The following is a 26,808-nucleotide window of genomic DNA, read 5'->3' as shown; positions in this document are numbered from 1 at the left end:
CTATTATCATCACATCATTATTAAGGCACATCTTCTCATTTGCCTTTTCCCTTCAAATCCAACCACTCTTCCCATCCATCCCTCTAACAAAAAACTACTCTGTAAATTAAAAAAATATTGTTTTGGAATATTTTAAAACTTATAGAAAAGTTGAATACTAGAGAGTTTATATCTTTCACTCGGTTTCTCCTATTGTGAAAAATCTTAAATAACCATATGAGAACTATCAAAATTAAACAAATACCATTGGAATAATACTGTTAAGTAACTATAAACTTTGTTCAGGTTTTATCAGTGTTTCCATTAATGTTCTCTGTTCTTACATTCAATCCAGGAGTCTTTAGTTCATTTTATTGGAGAATAATTTTTTAGAAAGTTAAATCTCCAGTGTCCCAATTTAGATCTTTAACAAAAATTCTAGTTGTCTATTGACAATAATTTTATATAGTTTTTTTAGCTTGCTTTTTGATAATCAGGTATGGTTGTTTTCTTTCTTTTTTTCATATAATTTTTTTTTAACTTTATACAGGGAATTTTACCCAGAAAAATCTGTCTTTTCTAGCCAACAGACCTATGCATAAGTGGTGGATGATGGGCAGGAGAGGCACAGAGGTGGTAGTCAGAGAGTTCAAGTTCCAATCCTAGCTTTCCCTCTACCCCGCTTTAGGCTCTTAGCAAATTATATACTATTTTTAATCCTGATTTTACTAGTGTGCTATAGAAAATATAATTTGTACTTCAAAGACCTCTCATAAGCAATCTAGGAGGTGGCCCATGGGAAGAACAGAAAGCACTAGTTACTTAACTTCTACTAGTTCCAGCGTTTTCCTTCCCTCTTACAACGGCTTCATCTCCTCTTGATTTTTTTAATAAGTAATTACAGTTATTCCTCCTAGCCACATACCAGAGAACTAATATGGTGTGAAAAGCTTTCACAGGGCTAGGTGGGTGGAGTGGGATTTGGAAATAATTACTTGATACTCCAAAATAACTTATTAATAAGTTTGAAAGTCATTAACTTAAAAGTATTTAACCTGCATAGTTGTGTCAATAGATCCAACATTGAGTTTTTATTGTTGTTTGTTTACTTGTTTTCCTTAAGTAGTTTCATAATTCCTCAATGCATATCAAGTATATCAGAGTTTTTGGAGTAGCACACATTGAATTTCACATTCCAATACCTCCCTTCATGTATGTTCAATCTGAACTTCTCGGGATTGTCCCCTTTATTGTTTATTTAGAGAAACATCCTAAAGAGAGAGAATAAAGTAGTTCATCACCTGCTTGGTGAGACTTTTCCTTCCTCTTGCCTCCACTTAGAAGGTAGACTATTCTGGAAACAGGAAGGGAAAAGAAAACAGGAAGACATAAATAGTAAGGACATTCCAAAGTGTTTGACACAGATATATATGTCAACTCTGGGAAGCACTGAGAAACCACATCTACTGAAACATCACAGGCATAAAGATGGAGACCATCCTTTGGCTGGCTGCTGAGATCAGAGTCAATCAGAATTTGTTTTAGAAGTTTCCACCACTTGCTAAAGCATACACAGTGCCCTTGTCAACAGAAGTGGCAGGTTGATATTTTCAAACAAAGTCATTACAATGTAAATATTTTTACATGATTTTAAAACACATGCTATAAATTATAGAAAGTGGGATTTATTTAATGACACAATTAATACAAATATGGGAAAGTACTTAAAAAGCAATTGAAAGCAATAACCTACTAGTACACATTACTTGGATGAACTTCAAGGATATTATGTTAAGTAAAAATAAACATTCTCAAGTGAATGTGTGTGTGTGTCTCTCTGTGTGTGCATGCATGTGTGTATCTATCTATCTATGTATCTCAATACCTACCTATTTAACTACCTATCTATCTATCAAGATTAAGCTTATATCAAGATTAAGCTTACCTAATGTTGTCAAAGTTACAGAGCTGGTGTGATAATTAATTTTATGTGTCAACTTGACAGGGCTGAGGTGTCCAGATTAAATATTGTCTCTGAGTGTTTCTGTGAGAATATTCCCAGATGGAAATAACAGTTGAATCAGTGGAATCAGTAAAATAGATTGCCCTATCCAATTGGCTCAAAATCACCCAGTCTGGTGAGGACCTGAAGAGAACAAATAGGAAAAGTAAGGAGGTTGTTGCTCCTTTTGTTTCCTGCCTGTATGCTAGAGAAGGGACATTGATCTTCTCCTGGCCTTGGATGGGGGTTCACACTATGCATATCTGGTTCTCAGGCCTTTGCACTCAGACTGAAATTATATCACTAGCTTCTCTGGGTCTTCAGCTTGCAAAAGGCAAATCAAGGGACTTAGCTATCATGATCACTTGAGCCAATACCTCATTCCTAATATCTATCTATCTCCTATTGCATCTGTTTCTCTGGAGAATCCCAATAAGAATGTGAACCAGTGTGAGAGTGTCAAGGATAAGTCAAAGGGAAGAAGAGAATGATTATAAAGTGGTAACAAAGGTTCTTCAAGATAAAAGAATAGTTCTGTATTTTGACTATAGTGATGTTTATAAAAATCTATAAATGTGATTAAACATCATGGAACTATACAGAAAAGGATGCAAAAATTGGTTTATTCATAAGCTGGTGTCCTGTATGCAGGACAAGAAGCAGCATTTAGAACATTACATGGAAAAACAGACAGGTTCAGAATTGGGAAAGGAGTATATCAAAGCTGTATATTTTCACCCTGCTTATTTAACTTATATGCAGAGTTCAGTTCAGTTCAGTTCAGTCGCTCAGTTGTGTCTGACTCTGAGACCCCAAGGACTGCAGCACGCCAGGCTTCCCTGTCCACCACCAACTCCCGGAGTTTACTCAAACTCATGTCCATTGATTCAGTGATGCCATCCAACCATCTCATTCTCTGTCGTCCCCTTCTCCTCCTGCCTTCAATCTTTCCCAGCATCAGGGTCTTTTCAAATGAGTCAGTTCTTCCCATCAGGTGACCAAAGTATTGGAGTTTCAGCTTGTTGAAAGGACTGATGTTGATCAGTCCTTCCAATGAATATTCAGGACTGATTTCCTTTAGGATAGACTGGTTGGATCTCCTTGCAGTCCATGGGACTCTCAAGAGTCTTCTCCAACATCACGGTTCAAAAGCATCAATTCTTCAGCACTCAGCTTTCTTTATATTCCAACTCTCATATCCATACCTGACTACTTGAAAAACCAAGCCTTGACTAGATGGACCTTTGTTGGCAAAGTAATGTCTCTGCTTTTTAATATGCTATCTAGGTTGGTCATAACTTTCCTTCCAAGAAGTAAGTGTCTTTTAATTTCATGGCTGCAGTCACCATCTGCAGTGATTTTGGAAGCCAAAAAAATAAAGTCTGTCACTATTTCCACTGTTTCCCCATCTATTTGCCATGAAATGATGGGACTGTGATGTGATGCCATGAAGATATCTCTAGTCTTTCCCATTCTATTGCTTTCCTCTATTTCTTTGCACTGATCAATGAGGAAGACTTTCTGATCTCTTCTTGCTATTCTTTGGAAATAGCAAAGGAGAAAAAAAAGATATATGCAGAATACATCATGTAAAATGCTGGGCTTGGTGAATCACAAGCTGAAATCAAGATCACCAGGAGAAAAGCAACAACCTCAGATATGCAGAGTAAACCACTCAAATGGCAGAAAGCAAAGAGGAACTAAAGAACCTCTTGATGATGGTGAAAGAGGAGAATGAAAAGTTTGGCTTAAAACTCAACATTCAAAAAACAAAGGTCATGGCATCCAGGTCCCATCACTTCAAGGAAAAGATGGGGAAATAATCGAAACAGTGACAGACTTTATTTTCTTGGGCTCCAAAATCACTTGGACGGTGACTGCAGTCATGTAATTAAAAGGCATTTGCTTGCTCCTTGGAAGGAAAGCTATGACAAACCTAGACAGTGTATTAAAAAGCAGAGATGTCACCTTGGCCAACGATGGCCAACAGATGGCCAAAGCTGACTTTGGCCAAAAAAGGTCAACTTAGTCTAAGCTATGACTTTTCCAGTAGTCATGTACAGATGTGAGAGTTGGACCATAAAGAAGACTGAGCACCAAAGAATTGATTTTTTCAAACTGTGTTGTGGGAGAAGATTCTTGGGAGTCCCTTCACCAGCACGGAGGTCAAGCCAGTCAATCCTAAAGGAAATCAGTCCTGAATATTCACTGGAAGTACTGATACTGAAGCTGAAGCTCCAATACTTTGGCCCCTAATGGGAAGAGACAACTTATTGGAAAAGACCGTGATGTGCAGAAAGATTGAGGGCATTAAGAGAAGCGTGCCACAGAGGATGAGATGGTTGGATGGAGTCACTGACTCAATGGACATGAGTCTGAGCAAACTCAGGGAGGTAGTAAAGGACACGGAAGTCAGGCATGCTGCAGTTAATAGGGTCTCAAAGAGTCACACATGACTTAGCAACTGAACAACAAAAGAGATACTAACAAACATAAAAACTATTATAATAAGTTATTACAGTAACATCATTATATAGCCTGTTTTAAGTTAGGTATTTGGCACATTCTAGATAGAAAATTCCTCAACTGATTTGATCTTCACAACTACTCTGCAAAGTATATGCCTTTTACTAGAAACCACCTTTGGTAGATAAGGAAACTGAGGCTCACAGAGGTAAAAATAAAATACCCAAACACGCAGAGTACTACATGGCAGAGATAGGATTAACTCCAGTATTGTTGTGCTTCAAGGCATGTATATAACCAGTGCTTTCCAGAAGAGATGTTTCCCCAAAAGAGACACCTGCATTAGTGAAGGCAGATGGTAGTCCAGATAACACACATGATATCTCCAGCTCCTGAAAGCTGTGCTGAAGCCTGTACCTATATAACATGCTGGCAAAGAAGTGGGGCATTGGGATAGAGAATTTGTATGATATGTTTAACTGCTTTAATGCTTCTAAAAACCCTGAGAAGTAGATATTAGTGCCATTTTAATTATGCTAGAATGAGGAATGAAAGACATATACTTTGTTGAAGTTATATACTACTAGCATAAAAACATTCAACTGACTACATTTTAATGCTCTCCTTGGCTTTATTTGATGATTCATAATTGAGCAGCATTGAAGGTAGCAGAAAGGAGCTTTGAGATACTATATAAATGAAAGCCTTTTATAGGAAAAAGGGAGTGGGAACAAGAAACTTGTATGCAAAAATGCCCATTGCTTATTGCAAGGTTATTTTCTTTTAGTGTATAGCAGGTGTCTATCAGTCAGATTGCCTAGCTAATGCTGGTGAGGTGATAGGTTTAAGATTTCAATTCTGGGAGAGTTGAAACTAATTAATTGAAGTCTCGGTTTGATGACTGGGGCTTAGCATAAGCAACTCCTTTTTTAACCTATTATATTGTTTTTAACAGTGGTAAAGGAAAGAACTGGAAATTATCATAATAAGTGTCAGTCCACCCATCTACTTCAACCATATTAGGACTTGCTAATTGATCCTAGGATCCTTTCTGCTAAACTTCATCAACAATCTAGATTCTTTCCCAACACGTTGCCTCTGGGAATCTCTACTGATGGATTTGAGTTGCCATTAGGGATTAAAATTATTTACTCTCTCCTGAATAGATTAACCCTAATAGTTGACATTCCATGATTTTTCATTAAGTAAAGTGAATTATGACAACCTCTGTAAAGGAAATCCTATCTTTCCTCTGGCCAGAGTGTAAATATATTGTGGTTCTGCACCAAAGCAGAAATCATAAAGGACACATGAGACTTTCCTTTCTGTACCCTTGAGGGACATTAGAATTTAATAAAAAAGGCTTTTAGTTAATTCTACAGAAAGGAAAATGAAAAAGAACTCATTCTGGAAGATAATTTAACAGAGCAGAGCAAAGCATAAGCCATGCAATTAGACCAAAATGGATTTTTTTCTGTTTTGCATAACCTTGGCCAAATAAATTAACCATATTAAGACTCATTTTCCACATATGAAATAGTGTTAGAATAATACGGTCATATTGCATTTTTGCCCAGGTTAAGTTATATTCACATATAAAGTTCCAAGCTCAGTGCTTGTGTATAGAATGCACTAACAGAACACTTGTGCTCTTTCACTTTCATTTTATATGTTGAAATGACTGAAATAGAGCATGTGATTTTCCCAGGCCATGCAACAGTATTAGAATTTTAGAATCAGAGAATGTCAAGGTAGGAATGGTCTTTTCATTATGCTATACTGTCTTTGCCTTACTGGCTGGGACCAGGAATTATTAATCTCTTTGTAGTCTTTAATGTCTGCTTTAAAGTGATGGTTTATCTACTTGAACAGCTGAATATCTATTCAAATTCTGACTACTTAGACTAAAAGCAGAAGGCCCAGTATATCAAACACAAAATAAATAATTTGCTTTCTAGAGTGTCATGACCTAGATTATGTTGACTTCAAGAGTGGTACATTTGTTCCTCTTTACAAAGTGTCCTTTTTAATAAAACATTTACTTGAAGTAAGTTCCTGAATTTTACTTAAGGATCAGACAGGCAAGCTTCAAAAGAAAGTACATTTGTTCTTCAGGGTTTGCATTACCATTTGGATGAAGAAAAATCTCATCTATTTTATACTGTAGATTGTTATCTAAATTAATTCTGAATAGAATGGAATTCAAAAGCATGAGAAAAGTGTCTGAAACTCTGTTTTACTTTTTAATGTGGCATTGGCATTGTTTGGTAGTAGCTCTCTCTGTTGGAACTTTAAAAAAAAAAAAAAAAGTGTATGAGTGCTTTGTGTCAGGAGAGCTGGCTACTTATGTGGCTTGTAAGAATGGTTCCCATATATTCCAGTGACATGAACTGCCTAGGGAGCAGTGTGTTGAGTGTATCAGAATGTAGCTTCCAGAAGTTTAGCCCTTCCAAATCTGGTTCAGCAGGTCTAAGAATGAGACCTTTAAAGCTCTATTGACACAAGCATCACAGATGATTCTTACAGGCAGCAATTGCTTTTCTATAGTCAATAACAACAACAATAACAATACAATTAGAAGATGGCTTGGATGAGGAAATAAAACCAAAGTTCTCTGTGTTTGGTGTTTTCTCTCTATCCCTATAGCTTTGCTGATGATCATCATTGCCAAAATCAGTGCAAAATTAGCAGGAAGGGATTTGTATTCGAGATATTACTTTGCCAACAAAGGTCCGTCTAGTCAAGGCTATGGTTTTTCCAGTGGTCATGTATGGATGTGAGAGTTGGACTGTGAAGAAAGCTGAGCACTGAAGAATTGATGCTTTTGAACTGTAGTGTTGGAGAAGACTCTTGAGAGTCCCTTGGACTGCAAGGAGATCCAACCTAAAGTCCATCCTAAAGGAGATCAGTCCTGGGTATTCATTGGAAGGACTGATGCTGAAGCTGAAACTCCAATACTTTGGCCACCTCATGTGAAGAGTTGACTCACTGGAAAAGACCCTGATGATGGGAGGGATTGGGGGCAGGAGGAGAAGGGGACAACAGAGGATGAGATGGCTGGATGGCATCACCGACTCAATGGACGTGAGTCTGAGTGAACTCCGGGAGTTGATGATGGACAGGGAGGCCTGGCGTGCTGCGATTCATGGGGTCGCAAAGAGTCGGACACGACTGAGTGACTGAACTGAACTGAACTGAACTGAGTGAGCCTGGTCACCTGGAATCTCCTTCAAAGTGGTCTATGATCTCTGCTCTTGGCAAAACAGAACAGGGAGCAGAAGATTTCTGTTGGGATATGGCATTGTGACTCTTATAATGAAGCACTTCTCCCAGGAATAGAGAGGAGCCATTAACCTGTGAGGGATCTGGTAGAGTTTATGTGTCATCCCATTTCCATGGATCATACAAAAGTTTCTCAACATTTCCTACTTTCATCCTCACATCTTCTTCATTTCACCAGACAACCATGAAAAGTGAAAGTGAAAGTTGTTCAGTCATGTCCAACTTTTTGTGACCTGTAGCTGGCCGGGCTCCATTGTCCATGGGGATTCTCCAGGCAAGAATACTGGAGTGGGTTGCTGTGTTCTTCTCCAGGGGATCTTCCCAACCCAGGGATTGAACTCAGGTCCTCCACATTGCAGACAGATTCTTTACCATCTGAGCCACCAGGGAAGCCCCCAGACAACCATAATGACCTTCAAAGTACATAAAATTCATCATATCAATCTCAGAATAAACCAACAGAGCCTCATTGATTAGGATCACAATTCAAATCTTTCCTTCCTCTTCTCTCGATTCTTCCAAAACTACCATTAACTATGCTTTGACCTTCTTTTCTCTCTAGATTGAGAATTTCCTGAGGTTAATACCTATAGTTCCTTTTCCTTTTTCAATAATTAAAAAAAATATGGCTCCACAATCTAGTTTCTCAGGTCAAAAGTCAACTTTTCTTTAGAGGACTTTCCTGACCATCATTGTATTTTATCAGGTAGAGGTACTTTTATCAGGTAAAATACATTTTATCCTGACCATTGATATTTTTTTATCAACCTATATTTTCCTTCAACACATCTTTTGCAAACCATAATTTTATTTTTGTGCTTATGCTTTCTACTTGTTTCTTATCTATTTTTTCTTTTAGAATATGTTTCATGATAGCAGAAGCTGGCTTATTTGGTGAACACTTAGTCTCAATAATCTCTCAGTTTTACAAATAGCAGACAAAAGAAGAGAAGAGAAAGGCAAGGGAAAAAGGGAAAGATATACCCAACTGAATGCAGAAATCCAGAGAACAGGAAGGAGAGATAAGAAAGCCTTCTTAAGTGAACATTGCAAAGAAATAGAGGAAAACAATAGAATGGAAAAGACTAGAAATCTTTTCAAGAAAATTGGAGATATCAAAGGAACATTTCATGTAAGGAAGCGCAGGATAAAGGACAGAAATGGCAAGGGTCTAACAGAAGCAGAAGGGATTAAGAATGGGCAAAAATACACAGAACTGTTGGGAAAAAAAGGTCTTAATGATCCAGGTAACCATGATGGTGAGATCACTCACCTAGAGCCAGACATTCTGGAGTGTGAAGTCAAGTGGGCCTTAGGAAACATTGCTAGGAACAAAGCTAATGGAAGTGATGGAATTCCAGCTGAAATATTTCAAATCCTAAAATATGCTGTTAAAGTGCTGCACTCAATATGTTAGCAAATTTGGAAAACTCAGCAATGGCTGCAGGACTGGAAAAGGTCAGTTTTCATTCCAATCCCAAAGAAAGGCAATGCCAAAGAATGCTCAAACTACTGTACAATTGTGCTCATTTCATATGCTAGTAACGTTATGCTCAAAAATCCATTAAATTATGCTTCAGCAGTATGTGAACTGAGAATGTCCATATGTACAAGCTGGATTTAGAAAAGGCAGAGGAACCAGAGATCAAATTGCCAACATCTGCTGGATCACAGAGAAAGCAAGAGAATTCCAGAAAAACATCTACTTCCGCGTCATTGACTACACTAAATCCTTTGACTGTGTGAATCACAACAAACTGTGGAAAATTCTTGAAGATACAGGAATACCAGACCACCTTACCTGCTTCCTGAGAAACTTGTACGCAGGTCAAGAAGCAATGGTTGGAGGCAGACATGGAATAACAGATTTGTTCTGAATTGGGAAAGGAGTACGTCAAGGCTGTATATTGGCACCCTGCTTATTTAACTTATATGCAGAGTACATCATGAGAAACTCCAGGCTGGATGAAGCACAAGCTGGAAATCAAGATTGCCAGGAGAAATATCAACAACCTCAGATATGCAGATGATACCATTCTAAAGGCAGAAAGGGAAGAGGAACTAAAAGGTGAAAGATGAAGGTGAAAGAGAAGAGTGAAAAAGCTGGCTTAAAACTCAACGTTAAAACAAACTGAGATCATGGCATCCAGTCCCATTACTTCATGGCAAACAGAAGGGGAAAAGTGGGAAGAGTAAGATTTTATTTTCTTGGGCTCCAAAATCACCGTGGATGATGACTGCAGCCATGAAATTAAAAGTTGCTTGCTCCTTGGAAAGAAAGCTCTGACAAACCTAGACACTGTATTAAAAAGCAGAGATATCACTTTTCTGGCAAAGATCTATCTAGTCAAACCTCTGGCTTCTCCAGTAGTCATGTACAGATGTGAGAGTTGGACCATAAAGGAATCTGAGGGATGAAGAATTGATGCTTTTGAACTGTGGGGATAGAGAAGACTCTAAAATCCTTTGGACTGCAAGGAGATCAACCAATCAATCCTAAAGGAAATCAACCTGAATATTAAGGGCTGATAGTGAAGCTGAAATTCCAATACTTTGGCCACCTGATACAAACAGAAAACTCATTGGAAAAGACCCTGATCCTGGGAAAGATTGAAGGCAATAGGAGAAGAGGGCAGCAAAAGATGAGATGTTTAGATAGCATCACCAAATCACTGGACATGAATTTGAGCAAACTCCGGAGACAGTGCAAGATGAGGAAGCCTGTAGTCCATGGGATTGCAGAGTCAGACATAATTTAGCCACTGAACAACAACAACTACTCTCAATGCTTAACACAATATCTGACATATAGTAAGTGCTCAGTATGTTATGCTACAGGTAAAGAGATGGCATATTTGCCTTACCTTCTTAGACAAAGCCTGTCGTGCTGCAGTGCATGGGGTGGCAAAGAGTCAGACATGACTTGCCGACTGAACAGTAACGACAGCAACAAAGGGCACGAAGGGCCTGTAACTGAAAAAGTACTTTTAATTGTTATTTTACAGATAAGATTATCAAAGTAAATTTGATACAAAAAAAGCCAAAGATTTGTTACATTATTACCCCCAAACCCAACGAAAACAGATATATTTTTTATATTTTTCAGTTCTTCTGTATGAGACTTGCCACATGCCATTAAATGTATGTTACCCATACATAATGTGTGTGTGTGTGTGTGAATCTATCCTATATTTAACCATTTGTATTGTTTCTAATATTTTCTATTTTAAAATGCACTTCAGAGAATGTCTCTATATACAATTCTTAATGGTCTTTCAGGGTCATTTTTCTGCTACTTTTTCAGTGATTTTCCTGACATTATTGTCCAACACATGCAAAGGTTTTTTTTTCCTTAAATTTTAATTTCCCAAAACTTTTTCTTATTTCTCATTTCTTTTTTTTAAAATATTTATTCTTAATCAGAGGATAACTACTTTACAAATATTGTGATGGTTTCTGCCACACATCAACATGAGTCAGCCATAGGTACACAAATGTACCCTCCGTCTGGGACCTCCCTCCCATCTCCCACCCCATCCCACCCCTTTAGGTTGTCACAGAGCACCAGTTTGAGCTCCCTGTGTCATACAGCAAATTTGCACTGGCTATCCATTTTGCATATGGTAATGTATATGTTTCCATGCTACCCTCTCAATTCATTCTTTAAAAGAGTGTCATCTTCTTATTTCTTGGTTGAAATATCTTTTACTTTCTGTAAGAAGATGTGTGGTTTTGATTTTCTTCTCAAAGACTGTGTTCATTACCTCTCATTTCTTTTCTTTGTCTTGAGTTCCACCTTTATAATGGAGACCCTCCTCAAATGTCTAATTACATGGTGATATTTAAATTATGGTTTATCTTGAAAAATCACTTAATGCTTTCTAATTAGCTCTGGTTCAGTGGTGGTTGGTATTTGTCAACTGGTACAATTCACTGAAGGATAAAGGAAGAAAACTAAAATGTTTTCTTTTGCAAGTATTCAATTTCTGAAAGCAAAATAAAAACCCTTCCAAATCTCCAAAATGGGCTCAATAAATCTTATATTCAGAAACTTGGGAGCTAAATAGAAGGGGAAGATTCTAGGTAGGAGGAATCTCATCTACAGTGAATAGAAATGCACTTAAGCACTTCCTTTATTTATGATTATACCTCTCCCAATCTTCCTTCATGTTTTATCTTTGAATCAAGACCAACATGGGGAGGCAGAGTAGAATAGGAGTCTTAACTGTGGTTCATTTAACCTTCAACCATCCCATATCCTATCTGTAATTCCTGAGATTCCATGAGATGAGTGAATCTCCCTTTTTCTTCTTTACAACATTGCACTTTTAACTTCTGATTCTCTACCTTCTGTTAAGAAAATTAATAGTGATATAACTGCTATAAATCTTTCAAATATGTGTTGAAACGTGCAAATGTCTTCTCACTCTTTTATACTTAGGTATTTCAATTAAAAAAAAAAAACAAAGAAAGAAGTCAACTGCTACCATTTTAGTAGTCGTCTAGGTGATGAATGTATGAATTCTATAAAATATGTTAAGCCTCTCCTTTTTTATTCTATGATAATAATTCATGTGTATATGCATTAATGCACTGTAGGCTAGTGTTCCAAGTTAAATAAGATTGTATTATTTGAGATAAACTTCATGTTGCATCTATAATTTCCAAATATTGAACAGTAGTCAAATAAAGGGTCATTTCTGTTCAGAGATTTATAGGCTAGCAGATGCCCCAACTATTATATCTCTCTGGTTTCCACTCTGTATTAATTAAAAGTCTCATTTCTTCTGTCCTTGGCCATAGACCACTGATCTGAACAATTACTCCAGGCAGAATCTGCTGCTACCACCAGCTCAGGTGAATAATAAAAAGAGAAAGGCACGGCAGTTAATTTGAAGCCTGTCAGTGCCTTCACATGAGAAAAATATAATATTTTCTATATTAATTTTTAATTACAGAAAAAATTTTTTAAATTTCCCAAATCATCTTTGTGCTATATAATGCACTAAGATATTTATTTGTTTTTAATATGACCATTGAGATTCCCTGGTGGCTCAGATGGTAAAGAATCTGCCTGCAGTGTGAAAGACGTACATTCTATCCCTGGGTTGGGAAGATCCCCTGATCAAGGGAAAGGCTACCCACGTCAGTATTCTTGCCTGGAAAATTTCATGGACAGGGAGCCTGGCAGGCTATATAGGCCATGGGGTCACAGTCAATATAACTAAGCGACAAATACAACAGTGTGACCATCATATGACTTTAAAGAAATTAGCATTATTTCTGACTTATTATTGGAGCCATTTGATAGATGAACTAATTAAGGCTTAGAAAAGTGAAGAATTTGATAAAATGCACCTGTAATAGCATTAATAATTGTTTAACCTGAGCCAGTCATAGTAATCATTGCTTTTCACTTATTAGCACATTGAATCTCCATAAAATTCCATAGCAATAGTATTAAATTCATTTAAGAAAATGAGAAAACTATAATTATAAACATTATAAAAAGCAAAATAAAACATATCTAATATTATGAAACAGTGGGAGAGCTGGGGTTCAAGATAAGAAGAGTCGAATTTCAAAACATATGCTTTTTCCCACAAGCATCACATAGCTTATTACGTATTCCTGCCACCCCATGGGCATTTTGGAAAATATCAATTAATAGGATTTTAAAATTAAAGCACTGATTGAAAACCTGCACATGGTCTTAGACTATCTGGAGTCTTGGATCTCTTCTCTCATTTGGTGATAAATCCAGTATAAATTTAAGTCAAGGGCATAGACTTCCAAAAAGGTGAATAACTATCTAGGATTTCATCTGACAGAAGATACTTCAATAAGAGTCTTTTTTTTTCCAACTGTGCTTCACACCTTTAATATCATTCGAGGACATTCATTCAGTGTTGACACCATTCACAATTGTGCAAATGACATTATCGGATTGTCAGGCAAATTGAAGCAATTATCTCATGAGTCTTAAGTAATGCACACGTTGACATATATTTGCCTTTTGATAACAAGGAGTGATCTGTCAGCTGAAAAGCAGGTCTATCATTGAAATCCTTCTTAGATATTTATTTCATTTCCAGGCAAATGACAACTTTGGCAATAAACAGTGATATTCTTTGAGTTAAGGTGAGTTTTAGGATTAGAGTTGAGTTAGCACTGGCAGCTTGGCATATATTAGCATATGAAAACACTCAGCGTTTTGTCTCTTGGGAAAAGCAGTAATTAATCATTGACAAACAAATTGTAATTCTGATTATGCATAATAGTGAAGAAATCATATCTCAGCTTCACGCAGGCTGAAGGGGTGAGAAGCTAAGAACCGCACAGTGGGACACCCAGTAAATGTGTCTGAGCATAAAGGACACTGTATGATGCAGCACTCAGAGCAAAACAAACCGTGGTGGGATAAATAATGATTAACAGCCTGAGTAAGATTCTTTTCCACTACCAAGAAGAGTGGCTTGATAATGGCCATTTATTTTCAATTTATGGTTTCGTTTTTTTTTTTTTTTTTCTTCTTTTTCCTTTTAAATACAGTCTAGTTCAAGGAAAAAGTCAGGAATCTTCAACTTCTGGCATGTAAAACCCAGATCATGCAGCTCAGTTTGGGTACCACAAGGCCAGTTCCTGTCACTGTCCTTCTCTCATGTTGGCTTGCCATTCAGTGGCTAATATGCATGTGAGGGCAGGCATTCTCTCAGCCTGCCCTTTAAGAAGATTCAGGACTGTCACACAGCACTCATTTATTGTTTGTACAGATACTCACCAATCCGTGAACTTTCAGCAGGTATATGTTCCATTCATTTGAATGGTATATATTTTAAATAAATGTAGGAGTAAATTAACATGAGTTATTGATGTGAGCTAAATATATGGTACTAGCATATTAGCTAAAATTCTTCACATTATTTTCTCTTGACCAAAATGATGAGTGACTTCACAGTGAAATTATGGCAGTATACCATGGGGTTTTGTTTCTACTCATATGTAAACCACTGCATAGTCTTTTTTTTTTTTAACTTTACAATACTGTATTGGTTTTGCCATATATCAAAATGAACCCGCCACAGGTATACATGTGTTCCCCATCCTGAACCCTCCTCCCTCCTCCCTCCCCATACCATCCCTCTGGGTCGTCCCAGTGCGCCAGCCCCAAGCATCCAGTATCGTGCATCAAACCTGGACTGGCGACTCGTATCATATATGATATTATACATGTTTCAATGCCATTCTCCCAAATCATCCCACCCTCTCCCTCTCCCACAGAGTCCAAAAGACTGTTCTATACATCAGTGTCTCAAAAGACGGTAACAATAACCCTGTATACAAGACAGCATAGTCATGTTTTGAAGTGAGGTGATCATTTACATTTTTGAAAAATAAAACTTACCTTGTTTCTGAAAATAGTCGTAAGAACTATCCCAGCCAGTAGACTATTACAGAATATGAAATGCAGAAGCCTGCTCTGAAATGTGAAAAGTATGTCTATTCCATAGTGAGTTGGCATTGGTTTGGAAGAAGGAAGACTTACTCTCCTGGGTCATTGTTGCTGTTGAGTTGCTAAGTCATGTCCAACTCTTTGCGACCCCATGGACTGCAGTACACCAGGATTTCTTGTCCTTTACCATCTCCCGGAGTTTGCTCAAATTCATGTCAATTGAGTTGGTGATGCTATCCAACCATCTCATCCTCTGCTTCCCCCTTTTCCTTTTGCCTTCAGTCTTTCCCCACATGAGGATCTCTTCCAATGAATAGGTTCTTCCATCAGGTGGTCAAAGTACTGGAGCTTCAGCTTCAGCATCAGTCCTTCCAGTGAATATTCAGGGTTGATTTCCTTTAGGATTGACTGGTTTGATCTCCTTGCAGTCCAAGGGATTCTCAAGAGTCTTCTCCAGCACCACAATTCAAAAGCATCAGTTCTTTGGTGCTCAGCCTTCTTTATGGTCCAACTCTCATATCCATACATGACTACTGGAAAAACCATAGCTTTTGACTATACAAAACTTTTTTGGCAAAGTGATGTCTCTGCTTTTTAATACGTGGTCTAGATTTGTCATAGATTTTCTTCCAAGTAGCAAACTACAGTCACTGTCGGCAGTGATTTTGGAGCCCAAGAAAGTAAAACTGTCCTATATATTCTGAGATGAAAGGAAGAGGAAAAGAAAACGGCTTCAGATTATATAGCTGTGTTAAGTATACAAAATTCATCTACTTTAATTAGCTTTATTGATATATAATGTCAGAAAATAAAAGTCACCAAATGTAAGTGTAGAGTTGGAAGGTTTTTACCCATGTAATCACCATCACAATCATGATGGTAAACATTTCCAGCACCTCAAAGGCTCCCTCATACCAATTTTCAGTCATTTTCCTACCCCAGCATTCTACCCTTGGCAAACACTCAACTGCTTTCTATCATTTCTAGAATTTCATATAAACGAAGGCATGTTGTATGTAGTTTTTCCTTTAGCATACCACATTTAAAACCCATCCATGTGCATGCTTCAGTGGTTCATTATTTTGTTGCTGAATAATATTCTGCTATAGGAATAATAATGTATATCTTTTATACATTCACCAATTAATGGGCATGTGAGTTCTGTGTGATTTATGTCTACTGTCAATAATGCTTCTATGAGCATCCATTTATACATGTCACAAACAAAACCGTATGTGTTTGTGTGACATATTAATATATTTATATTTCTTGGGTAAAGACTTAAAATGTGGGGTTGCTGAGTCATATGGAAAGTGTATTTTAATTTTATAAGAAACTACCAAAATACTTTTTTCAAAATGGCTATATTATTTTGAATTTTGTTATATTTGTTTCAGTCAAATAACTTTAGATCAATTTGAGGCTTTCAAGTCTCGCTTTAGGCTTTGTTATGACAGTTCCAGAAAGCCTTTATTCTGTTTTTTTTTTTTCCCCACTATTATGGTGATCATTCTGAAGAATCTTACAAATACCTCATTTTCTAGGGGGACCTGGGTGCCCCTGGCTACTCTGGCTACAAGGATCACCAACTCTTGCCAAACTTATGTGAGTTCTGATGAAATACAGGCTTTTGCTTTGCAGTGGTTCTTTCTTTGACCTTGAGTGGTTTCATCTTATGCATGTATGGTGATTGGTATTCAGCCAGAGTTTCAAATCTTAGACCTTTCCCTGCGTAATTCCTTCTTTTCTGGTATTGTCACCTGAAATTTTAGTTGTTTCAGCCACCGTCCCCCAAACTGTAATCTCTGTATTCTCTAGACAATAAGCTCATTAAATTCTGCATCATCCTTCTCTCTGTGGCCTGAAAATTGTTTCTGAGCTATAAATTGAGAAATCATAAGGCTTACCTAAATTTTAGTTTTTGTTTAGGCTTGTAGTATTTCTGTGACTTTTATTTAGTATCTAAACATTTGTATTCACTGTATTTTGTTTTATTATCTAGCTGCTCATGGCAGTAGGGCAAACCTATAGCAGGACATTTTTCTTGGTTATGAGGAGATGTGTTCTTCCTATCTAAATCTACATTAATTAAGACAAAAACTTACAGTTAAAACTTACATAATTGACAATGTGATAATTAACTTAATTTCTCTAGCTTCAGTATGGATTCTGCTTTGCTCAAAGCTGCTTTGTTTTTTATTTACATGTTCATCTGTGAATTGCTTAAAAATGTCTTACACACAGTATATTCTTAATAAACATTGTGTGAATGATTGATGAATAAATGATGAATGATTATACCTTCTTTCATAGGAATGGGAAAATCGGTTGGATATATTATTTACAATATGGATGTACCAGAACGCTCCTGACAGGGAGCTATTCTTTACTTCCCTGAAGTATGAAATGTACTGGCCTGTTGGGCTGCAGATGAATACCGATGTGTGAATATGTGAGACTGCTACTTAATTTGTTCCCTTCCTTAAAGAAATGCCCAATAAACAAAGGAAAAATATTAGACCAATCTCTCCTAGTATGGCCATTCCCCAGGCTCTTCTATCATAATAAACTGGAGCATTTTCATCCGATGACTCGAGTTCTAATCTTAGCATCAGCCTTGATTAACTAAACATATAATTTGGTAGAGGAAATGTCAACTCCTTGGGTTTAACTTTGACAGTGAAAGTGAAAATCACTCAGTTGTGTCTGACTCTTTGTGACCCCATGGACTATACAGTACATAGAATTCTCCAGGCCAGAATACTGGAGTGGGTAGCCTTTCCCTTCTGCAGAAGATCTTCCCAACCCAGGGATTGAACCCAGGGCTCCCACATTGCAGGTGGATTCTTTACCAGCTGATTGACAAGGGAAGCCTAAGAATACTGGAGTGGGTTGTCTATCCTTTCTCCAACGGATCTTCCTGACCTAGGAGTGAACCAGGGTCTCCTGCATTGCAGGCAGATTCTTTACCAACTGAGCTATCAGGGAAGCCCTGGGTTTAACTTTACATTTACACAATATGAAGTAGCTGGACTAACTAAAGTACCTGCTCACTCTCAATATCTTGTTCAAAGCTGTTTAAAACAATATTTCTTTTCTCAGTGATGCATTCTCATTAGATGCACTTGTTTAGTATAGTTGCCTGATATTGTTTTTTTTTTTCATATCATGTCTTAGCGGAAACATAAAAAGAAAATGACTCAAAAAGAGGATGTAACACAAATATCAATAATCCAAAATGTAATATAATTTTATTGCACTTGATATGACTTTTCAGAGCTAAGTTAAAGCTAGCAGAAAATTCTTTATCTGGTCATTAGTTCAGTGTTCCATAGACTAAAGTACTTCTAGAGCTATAAAACGGGGCTGTATCATTTGATTTGAGAGAACTGCATATGAACTTACTAACATACATTGCTCAATATGAGTTTTGCATCTGCTTTTATGACTTAAATAATTAACAGTAAGAAAATTACATTTAATGTTCTTTTTGTCTCATTTCATATGTTTTAAAAAATTAATCCCTTCAATTGTTTCTAGGGTTGTCCTTGTATTTTGAGAAGTTGACTGTTAGTAGCACTGCAACTAAGTTTATAGTGTGAAATAGCAATGAGACAAGCTATATTTATATAATCTACTTGTTTTATAATTAGCACTCTGATGATTTATAATCACATTTTATTAAAAGACAAGACAAAATTATTGTGGAACTGTAAGTCTAGATGCTTGAGTTGCATAATTGTAGAATAAAAGTACCACAATTTCTAACACTATTGAGATTTTGATGGTGGAAGAATGTGCTGATAACTTTTTATTCTTCTTACCATTATGGTTATAAAAGAGGAGATGACCTAGTTAAACATTGTGATTTTTGTTTAAAAATGCTTCAAACTGACCATTCATTTATTCACCCAACAAATACTAAGCATCAAGGACTACCCAGGTGCTGAAAATACACTGGCAAACAAGCTAGACACAGCATCAACCATGGCAACTTGCCTTTTGATAATTAGTAGACAGATAACAGATAAAAATATAAAATTGACAGCTTGTGACTTGAAGGAGAATTATGAGGGTCATACATAATGATTGACATGGGCTGAAAGGTAGAGCTAGTGAGTAAAGGAAATAATCACCCACAGATCTTAAAGACTATGGCTCCAGTGATACAGCTTCTCCACACTTTTCAGTACACGCTTCTGCCTGCTATACATCTCCATCTCTACAAAAACTTCACATGCATCATGAACACAATCAAATCTATCATTCAATACCTAAATTTTTTAAGTTTAGCCATTCTCCAACTTTATTTTTTTTATTTTTTAATTTAATTTTATTTTTAAACTTTACATAATTGTATTAGTTTTGCCAAATATCAAAATGAATCCGCCACAGGTATATATGTGTTCCCCATCCTGAACCCTCCTCCCATTCTCCAACTTTAATGATTTACTCCTACTGATTTACTACCAAAATATCTCTAAAATATCTCAAAATGTTTCCTTTCTCCAACTCCACTCTGAATACCCCAGGAATGCACTTACTTCTGGGTACTTAATGGATATCAAGTCGTATGCCATATACTTTACAAGTTGTACATTCATATATAATCTTCACCCCATAATACTTACTGTTAAACCCTCAGCGTTTGGACCACATAGCTTGCTTTGTAAGTCACTATTCTCTTACAGTCTCTTTAGTGACCCAGTTCAGTTCAGTTCAGTTCAGTCGCTCAGTTGTGTCCGACTCTTTGCGACCCCATGAATTGCAGCACGCCAGGCCTCCCTGTCCATCACCAACTCCCGGAGTTCACTCAGACTCACGTCCATCGAGTCAGTGATGCCATCCAGCCATCTCATCCTCTGTTGTCCCATTCTCCTCCTGCCCCAAATCCCTCCCAGCATCAGAGTCTTTTCCAATGAGTCAACTCTTCGCATGAGGTGGCCAAAGTACTGGAGTGTCAGCTTTAGCATCATTTTTTCCAAAGGTAGATACCCCTAAAATATCGCTCTATCATGCACAGTACTAATAGATCACCAATTCTCCCTCTGACACAGGATTCTTTGAGGTTCTCTAAATATGTACATTAGCAGTATAGAAACCTGGCTGGTAACAGTGATCCCTGGGTACTTGAAGAAACTTCCCTGGTGGCTCAGTCGGTAAAGAATATGCCTGCAATGCAGGAGACCCGGGTTTGATCTCTGGGTTGGGAAGATCCCCTGGAGAAGGGAATGGCAACCCACTGCAGTTCTTGCCTGGAGAATTCCATGGACAGAGGAGCCTGGTTGGCTACAGTCCATGGGGTCACAAAGAGTCAGGCACGACTGAGCGACTAACACATTCGAAGAAAAGTGTGTGTATATATTTGTATATATTATTTGATATATATGTGTTATATGTGCTAAGTCGCTCCAGTCGTGTCCAAATCTGAAGCCTTATGGACTGTAGCCTGCCAGGCTCATCTATCCATGGGATTTTCCAAGCAAGAATACTGGAGTGGGTTTCCATGCTCTCCTCTAGGGGATCTTTTCAACCCAGGGATTGAACCTGCATCTCTTACATCTCTTGCATTGGCAGGCAGGTTCTTTACCACTGGCCCCACCTGGGAAGCCCATGTGTTACATGTGCTGTACATATCCACACAAATATACTTACATGTATGTGTTTACGTGTGTGTGTGTGTGTGTGTGTATGTTTGGCCTCAGTCGCATCTGCAAAAACATAAATTCAAAGAGCAAATGCTAGAAATCTATTTTTTTTTCAAGATGTTGCAGATTATTCCAATGATGGGGCTTCCCAGGTGGCTCAGTGGGTAAAAAATCAGTCTGCCAATGTAGGAGATGTAGCAGATGCAGGTTCCACCCCTGGGTTAGGAAGATCCCCTGGAGGGAAATCCCATGGACAGAGAAGCCTGGAGGGCTACAGTCCATGGGATCGCAAAGAGTCGGACATGACTGAATGACTGAGCATGCACACATTCCAAAGATGAACCAACATTAGTGAGCTATGGTTTCCAGACTATCTGAGCTTCTTAATATCTGTTTTGTATCTACCCCAAATGCTGCCACAAGCTCCACCTCTTTCCTCCTGACATATGTTCCAATGTCACTGAGCACTATTTCTCAAACACACCATCTTCTCTTATGACTCCACAATACTTCTTAAAAATAAAATTACCTGGAACAAGACCCATCTTTACATCCAGTTAGCAGGTTCCTTCTCTGTCAATAAAATATAAGTGCACTTCTAATGGGGAGACATCTTTCTTCCTCATCTGTTTTCAATGTTTCTTCTCTTGTTCTGTCCTATGTGAAGGATTTGATTTAACAATTATTATCAGGCCTCTGATACCCACTGAGGGAGCTAATGGAAGGAAAATTACATAAGAGAAGGAAATTATTGATTCTGGTGTCTAAGATCTGTCATTCACAATCTTGTGATAGCAATGACTAAAGTGGAGCCAATATTTTCTTCATTTAGTCTAATAAATTCAAGTTAGCATGCTTACTTTTAAAATAAAACAGAAATCACAACAGAATTGCAAATAAAATACAATTAACTCTATCAAGTCAAACATGAAGGAGGAAGGATAAGAAGAGGACTTGCATGATATCTCATACCTCATGCATGATATGATTATCTGCATATAAGAAATTGTACAATTGTACAGACCAGTGAAAAACTAACAAGGTGAAGTGATTCTAGGGGTGTAGAAGTAGAAATGTGGAAAATGAAAAACTAGATGAGGGATTCCTGATATATATTCCTGATATGTATTGGGTGATTTCAGTTCTCATTAATATGTTTACATTATAACTTTCTGGCATAGCCAGTGTTCAAGCCTATATTTAAATCATGATCCTTTTTCCATTTTACTCTAATTTTCCCACCTAAAACTTTCAGGTTAAAACCGAATCTTTGCTTATGAATCAAAGATGAGCAATGGCCAAAATAAATAAGTAATTATTGTAGTACATTAAAATACCATATAGCACAGAATACAGGTATACTGCAATTTTGAAATAGCAATATACAATCTGTTTCTGAAGAGAAAACATCATGGTGTAGAGAAGACAAAAACAGAATGGGAGGCAGAAAAATTTGAGTTGGAATTCTGGTCCTGTCCTAATTAACTGTATGAAATAATCTTAGCTTTATGTATACACACATCTATATGTTTGTGCATGTGTGTGTGTGTTTGTATGTGTATATGTATAAAGTATAATTGTACATGCTGAGTCACTCAGTCTGGTCTGACTCTTTGCATCCCAATAGATTGTATCCCACCAGGCTCTTCTGTCCATTGGATTCTCCAGGCAAGAATACTGGAGTGGGTATCCATTTCCTACCTACTTCATAATTTAGTCATAAATCCTAGCGGAAATATAAAAATACAGTCATGATTATCTTTAGATAAGAGCTTAGGAAATGTGTGTGTGTGTGTGTTTATGTGCGTGTGTTTTCTGTCGATCATATAGTTACCTGATTGAAACTGGTTACCATATATAGGCATGAATGAAAAACATGCAGTGTTTAGCTTGTCTTCAAGTAGTGATTAGATAAAAGCATTGTTCCAATCTTTTTAAAGGTTGTTCATTCTGAGAGTGCTATGGAGAGGGGAAGGACATCTGGAGTGAGCAGGGATCCCAGCCCAACCCTTTCTGATTATTCAGGGCACTTCCTGTTGAAGCAGCTATAATCACTTCCCTTCTGGTTGGCAGGAAAGGAAGGTGTTCTAGCTTGGAAAATTGTCCTCTTCTGCTTCCTACTTCCCCTTCTAATGTCTTGTCAAGTACCACTCTATTCCACAGCAGCTCTCGGAGATTACCCCAAATGAAGGTGTGACATTGAAGAATAATATTTTCCCACGGAAACCATTTTGCCCACAACTTATTGGAATCCTATTTAATGCACTCTTAAGAACAAATAAGCAAAATCATAAAGAACATCAGACTTCAAGTAAGAAGAAGTGGGTTCTAGTCTTATTGCTACCACTAGGTTGCATGTTTGCATAAAATTTGTTTGAAATACATATCACATGGCTGAGTTCTTTCTTAGTGTTTGGAAATCAAGGAGGGATAAAACGGAAAGCACCTTTCCTCTTAGAAGCCCAACTTCTCCATTTTCACAGAAATGTGACTTAAAAAAAAAAAAATCAATAACTCAACCTCTTTCCGAGGGCTGTTTTGGCCCTTCAGTTCTTTGTCTCCATGGCATGCTGTGATATTATCTGTGTCCCTGCAAGACACTGAACAAGAGAACTGTCAGTATGACATGAACTGAAAAGGACTAGATTATCCTTAAACCAGGGCTCCTCCTTGGTCTATTCAAAAACATTCTACTTTCCCCTAGTGATTTTCTGTTACTATTTCTTTTGTTTCTTCACATAAATAGAAAAGAACTAGGAAAAATGGGGATGGGAGAATAAGATAACAATCAAAACATGGGTATGAGTTCACTGGATAAACAAGAAACTAATATTCTTATGGTTAAAAAGCCTACAGTTGTTAAGTTTCAATGCATGGACTGGATCCCTGGGATTCAGAAACTGATTTTATTTATTCACTTATGTTTAATTGTTTTATTTTATGTTCTGTTTGATATAATAGCCCAAATATCCAAAAGTTCTGGGTTGTTAGAGTTCTGCTCATTTAGAATGTTCCCTTCTATTTGAATATCTGCAGAATTTAACACTTTGTGTGCATGCTTCTGCTTCTCAAAGCATGAAGAAGAGCAATAAAAAAACTTTAACCAGACAAATGCAACTTTTGCTCTATAAAAATGCAATTGCCACACTTTATGTTCTTATGTGATTTGTCCTCCTACTTCCAATAACAATCTAAGATGTTAGAATGCAGGATCAGTATTCATTTAATTTCCTTTTGTCCTGTTCATGGAGCCCATTTCTTACTAATCCCTTAAAATTTTGTAGCCTGAATTGGACATGGATTTGAAAAGCAGCACATAGTCAAAGACTTTAAAGAATTAATTATTGAATTTGAAACAATAGGTAGCAGATTATTTCTCCTCTAATTGGAGCTAGCTTTCTAAAGACAAGGGGATATGACATGGAGCCTTTTAAGAGCATTGGGAAAATCTAGTGAATTCTGACTTTTACCCCTTTTCCCTCAGTGTCCAATAGAGACTTTTTGTTGCAAAATGATTATCTTGGAAACCAGTTTTGTTTTCTAGATTAGCAGTCTTGCAGTCTTCATATTGCTCATATCAGAGCTGCTTAAAATGTGGTCCAAAGATCACATGCAAGAGCATTACTTGGGAAAGTGAAAGTGAAGTCGCTCAATCATGTCCAACTCTTTGTGACCCCATGGATTGTAGCCTACCAGGCCTACCAGGCCTACCAGGCTCTTCCGTCCATAGAAATTTCCAGGAAAGAGTACTGGAGTGGGGTGCCATTACTTGGGAAGTCAGTTAAATATCAAATTCAGTTCAGTTCAGTTCAGTTCAGTCGCTCAGTCCTGTCCGACTTTTTGCAACCCCATGAATCGCAGCACGCCAGGCCTCCCTGTCCATCACCAACTCCCGGAGTTCACCCAGACTCACGTCCATCAAGTCAGTGATGCCATCCAGCCATCTCATCCTCTGTCATCCCCTTCTCCTCCTGCCCCCAATCCCTCCCAGCATCAGAGTCTTTTCCAATGAGTCAACCCTTCGCATGAGGGGGCCAAAGTACTGGAGTTTCAGCTTTAGCATCATTCCTTTCAAAGAAATCCCAGGGCCGATCTCCTTCAGAATGGGCTGGTTGGATCTCCTTGCAGTCCAAGGGCCTCTCAAGAGTCTTCTCCAATACCACAGTTCAAAAGCATCAATTTTTCAGTGCTCAGCCTTCTTCACAGTCCAACTCTCACATCCATACATGACCACTGGAAAAACCATAGCCTTGACTAGATGGAACTTTGTTGGCAAAGTAATGTCTCTGCTTTTCAATATGCTATCTAGGTTGGTCATAACTTTCCTTCCAAGGAGTAAGCGTCTTTTAATTTCATGGCTGCAGTCACCATCTGCAGTGATTTTGGAGCCCAGAAAAATAAAGTCTGACACTGTTTCCACTGTTTCCCCATCTATTTCCCATGAAGTGATGGGACCAGGTGCCATGATCTTCATTTTCTGAATGTTGAGTTTTAAGCCAACTTTTTCACTCTCCACTTTCACTTTCATCAAGAGGCTTTTGAGTTCCTCTTCACTTTCTGCCATAAGGGTGGTGTCATCTGCATAACTGAGGTTGTTGATATTTCTCCCGGCAATCTTGATTCCAGCTTGTGCTTCTTCCAGTCCAGCGTTTCTTATGATGTACTCTGCATAGAAGTTAAATAAGCAGGGTGACAATATACAGCCTTGAGTACTCCTTTTCCTATTTGGAACCAGTCTGTTGTTCCATGTCCAGTTCTGACTGTTGTTTCCTGACCTTCATACAGATTTCTCAAGAGGCAGATCAGGTGGTCTGGTATTCCCATCTCTTTCAGAATTTTCCACAGTTTCTTGTGATCCACACAGTCAAAGGCTTTGGCATAGTCAATAAATCAGAAATAGATGTTTTTCTGGAACTCTCTTGCTTTTTCCATGATCCAGCAGATGTTGGCAATTTGATCTCTGGTTCCTCTGCCTTTTTGAAAACCAGCTTGAACATCTGGAAGTTCACAGTTCACGTATTGCTGAAGCCTGATTTGGAGAATTTTGAAAAGCAAAGGAGAAAAGGAAAGATATAAGCATCTGAATTCAGAGTTCCAAAGAATAGCAAGAAGAAATAAGGAAGCCTTCCTCAGCAATCACTGCAAAAAAATAGAGGAAAACAACAGAATGGGAAAGACTAGAGATCTCGTCAAGAAAATTAGAGATACCAAGGGAACATTTCATGCAAAGATGGCCTCGATAAAGGACAGAAATGGTATGGACCTAACAGAAGCAGAAGATATTAAGAAGAGGTGGCAAGAATACACAGAAGAACTGTACAAAAAAGATCTTCATGAGCCAGATAATCATGATGGTGTGATCACTCACCTAGAGCCAGACATCCTGGAATGTGAAGTCAAGTGGGCCTTAGAAAGTATCACTACGAACAAAGCTAGTGGAGGTGATGGAATTCCAGTTGAGCTCTTTCAAATCCTGAAAGATGATGCTGTGAAAGTGCTGCACTCAGTATGCCAGCAAATTTGGAAAACTCAGCAGTGGCCACAGGACTGGAGAAGGTCAATTTTCATTCCAATCCCAAAGAAAGGCAATGCCAAAGAATGCTCAAACTACCACACAATTGCACTCATCTCACATGCTAGTAAAGTAATGCTCAAAATATACAAGTTACTGGACTGTAATTATGAACCTTAGGGAGACAGTAAGGTTCTTGTAGATAAGCATGAAAAACCTATTCTATAATCTAGTTTGGTATCTTATCAAATCATAAGTAATGTGAAGTAAGTAACGGATTGGAAATAGGTTTTTTTAGCTGTGTTCTGAGGTCCATAGGTGAGTCTTTCCTATTGATAGCAAAGTGATGGTGGTCTGGTTGACTTGCTTTGCTCTCTTGGCATCTATATGGGCTTCTGGATTGAGACAGGTTTAAGTACCATAAAGACACACATCAACAATATTCATCTTCAGTGATGGGTGGAGG

This window comes from Bos javanicus, chromosome 18 (genome assembly GCF_032452875.1).
Source record: "Bos javanicus breed banteng chromosome 18, ARS-OSU_banteng_1.0, whole genome shotgun sequence".
Lineage (NCBI taxonomy): Eukaryota > Metazoa > Chordata > Mammalia > Artiodactyla > Bovidae > Bos > Bos javanicus.
The sequence above is the reverse complement of the archived record's forward strand: the minus strand, read 5'-3'. Positions refer to the sequence as shown.